Source organism: Delphinus delphis, chromosome 8 (genome assembly GCF_949987515.2).
Source record: "Delphinus delphis chromosome 8, mDelDel1.2, whole genome shotgun sequence".
NCBI lineage: Eukaryota > Metazoa > Chordata > Mammalia > Artiodactyla > Delphinidae > Delphinus > Delphinus delphis.
The window spans coordinates 70,913,004-70,916,473 of record NC_082690.1 but is presented as its reverse complement, the minus strand read 5'-3'; the positions used below and the strand labels follow the sequence as shown (position 1 = coordinate 70,916,473).

Below are 3,470 nucleotides of genomic sequence, written 5' to 3'. Positions count from 1 at the left end.
TTGCCCAGGTGGAGAGTAGGGTAAGGGCATTGAGGGCAGGGAGGAGAGCAGGCAGTGAGATCCGGGGCTTTCCTGCAACGCGGTGGAGTTGCTAGTGACCAGAGAGTGTGCATGGAGGAGAAGAAGCCCCAGATGAGGCTGGGCCGTTTCCCAGGCTCTCAGGAAACTCCCCTGGGGAAGAGCTTGACAGCTGCGCCCGCTGAAGGGGCACGAAAACGGGGCTGGGGCTGCAGAAGACACAGGGCAAGGGAGGAAGGGGCTGGCTCTGTGCAGAGGGAAAAGGAACGTTTTCAGAGGCACTTAGAGGCCCCCAGCCTCTGCACTCGCTACCTGCTGGGGTGTGTTTGGCTTCTCCAGAGAAGCCTGTTGCTGCAGGGTAAATTCTCCCTGGTTGCCTGCACTTACCTCCCAGTGTGCTAATGAGAGCAGAACTTCAGATGCCCTAGCCTGCTATTTCGTGTTTGTTGAGTGGAGCGAGGCTGGGTGGAGGCACTGCTAGTCAGAGGCAAGGATACCAGGGCCAGCGCTGGCACCTGGCTCTGCAAAACCAGCCACAGGCCCGGGGAGGGAGGGACTGGGGGCAGCAGAGCCGGGAGCTCTGTGTGGGAGGAAGGTGAATGCGCTGGATGGACAGGAGAGCAGGGAAGGCCGAGCTCTGAACATGGCAAGTCAGTTTCCGGAATTCTTGGAAACGCCCAGCAGGGTAGGTCATGTGGCTGGATGGTAATGTGAAGTATTAACTTTTGCATTTTGACCCCGGGACCTTCCCTCTTCTGGCTGCTAATCATGAAAGAATGCTTGGGTAATTTTTTTTCCACCTGAGAAGAGATTAAAGCAAAGCAAAACAAAAACAAATTTTCCCTGTGTCAGAAAAGGAAAAGACGGAGCATATATTAGGCTGAAGTCTAGGTTGCGGAAACAAAGAGGGTTAAAAATGCAGCATCATAAAGAAGATGGAGATGATCGCATCCTCACTTCAACATACTCAGGTTGAGAGCGGAACAGATGTGCGGGCAGTTTGGCTCTACAAGGACTCTCAGGGACCCAGGTGCCCTCCGTCCTGTGGCTCCACCACCCCTAGAATAATAACCTCAGCTTCATGGTCAAGTGTGGGTCACAGACTCACCTGTGTTCTACCTTGTGGGAGGGGGAAGAGTTCACTGGGAGATTACATTGCCCAGCAAATGTTCACTTCTTTTTGGTCTATCGCCGCAAGAGGAATAAACTTCCCTGCCCTAGTTCCAAGTCTAGGCCTTAACAGGCATCATGAGTTTCTGTTTGATCCTCTGGGAGCTTCTGACCTCAGCTGTGAGCAGAACCTGCCCAAGGTGACTGCTGTCTCTGGAGCTTGGGCGTGGGAATGAGACATGTGGGGCAGACCTGAACTTGACCCATGGCTGGGAACAGAGCAGCTGCTTTGAGACCTGCAGATCTGTCAGCAAGAAATAAATACTCACGTTTGTTTACCACTGAATTTTGGGGTGGTTTTATGCAGTATTACTGCAGCAAACACAGGTTGATACAAACTATGGAATGAGGGCAAGCAATTTTGTTTTAAGGAAGCAGGAGTGAAGTTTAAAAAATTAATTTCTCTCACATTTTATTAATCATATGATTCCACTTAGCTGCAAGGGAGGCTGAACGACATAGTCTGTAGTTGAGCAATCCTATGCCCAGTTTAAAAGAGGAGCTGTGGACATAAAAACATGCTCATTAGTCAGTAGAGAAATTCAAATTAAAACCATAGTGAGATGCTACTAAACTCCCACTAGAATGGCTAAAAATAAAAGAGTTGATCATACCATGTGTTGATGAAGATGTAGAGCAACTGGAATTCTCAGACACCACTTGCAGGAATGTAAAATTACAACCACTTAGAAAAATGGCTTGGCAGTTTCGTAGAAGCCTAAACATACACCTACCCTGTGGCCCAGACAATCCACTTCTATATATTTACCCAAGAGAATGAAAACATACGTCTGTACAAAGACTTGTGTGGAGGTAGCAACTTTATTTGTAATTGCCCCAAACTTGAATTGGAAACAATTCAACTTTCTCCATCAAGAAGTGAATGGATAAACAGAATGTGGTCCATCCATATGATGGAGGGAATTCCCTGGTGGTCCAGTGGTTAGGACTCTGCGCTTTTACTGCTGAGGCCCCTGGTTCAATCCCTGGTCAGGGAACTAAGATCCCACAAACCTCACGGTGTGACCAAAAAGCAAAAAAACACATGATGAACTACTACTCGGCAATAAAAAGGAATGAACTGTTGGTACACGCAGCAACAGGGATGAATCTCAAAATAATTACCATGAGCAAAAGAAGCCAGACAAAAGAGTACCTCCTGTGTGAGCCCACTTATGTAAAACTTTAGAAAATGCCATCTAATCTTTAGGAACAGAAAGATCATTGGCTGCCTGGGGATGAGGGCCATGGGAAGGAGGGATCAAGGAAGGGACTGACTGCAAACGGGCAAAAAACTACCTTTGGGGTGTTGGCTATAATCGTCTTGATAGTAGTGGTGGTTTCATGGGTATGTACACGTGTCAAACTCATCAAATCATGCGCTTTAAATGTATGCAACAAATATATGCAAAACATACAATATAAAATATTGTATGTCAGTAACATCTCATACTATAATAGCACAATACATGATATATATTTACGTGTTTATATAAAATATATAATAGCTATAGTTTATAATAGCTATAAAACAAAATGTAAAGCTCTTACTGTGGGGGGAGCAGAGGGTGGATGTTGGTGGACGGTGGGCAGTTTCTACCACAGAGGGGAGAAGCGGTACTTAGATGCCGAGGGCGGCGGTGGTTTCTGAAAGATGGTCTTGGGGCCTCCCTGGGGCTGACTCTTGCCCTTTCAGAGAGGCTTAGGGAGAGAGTAGGAGGGACCTGTGCCCCGTCCTGCATGGAGCCCTGGGAGGCAGGAGCCTTGTCAGCGTTCCCTGGGCCAGTGCAGGCGGAGGGGAGACGATGTGGCCAGGCTGGGGGAGAGGGTGGTGGTCAGGGGTACAGAGGACCTGAGACAGCCTCTCTCAGCCTCCGCCTGCCCCAGTGCAACCGGAAGAGCTGCAAGATTTTTAAGAGCCCTTGAAAGGGTATCTTAATCCAAACCCTCTAAGAAGCAGATGCCAGGACAAGAAGTTGTAGCAAACTGTACCTGTCCTCCGTTCCCTGGGCCCCAGGCTCACCACACTGGGCTTTGGCGTTTGGGGTGGGTGTTCAGGGTGGGAGAGCCAGGAGGAGGATCACCTTGCTTTGCACTTGTGTCGAGACTCTAAGTGGGCACCTCTTCCTCCGAGGTGGACAGGGGAGGCTCACCTGGCCTGGACCTTCACTCCGTTTGTGGGCAGAGCTTTCCGCTATATCCTTGACTCTGGGCTCAGCTGGTGCCTTGCTTTAGCCAATGGCCTGGTAATAGGTGCAACGCAAGCAGAGCCTTCACAAGCA

General features: G+C 49.1%; 1 non-coding gene across 1 annotated transcript; it reads left to right on the top strand.

Annotated features, from left to right (window-relative positions):
- Positions 1-2,113: 2,113 nt before the first annotated feature.
- On the top strand, positions 2,114-2,186 carry TRNAK-UUU (transfer RNA lysine (anticodon UUU)). The gene has a single exon. It is a non-coding gene; the product is annotated as a tRNA-Lys (tRNA).
- Positions 2,187-3,470: the final 1,284 nt, after the last annotated feature.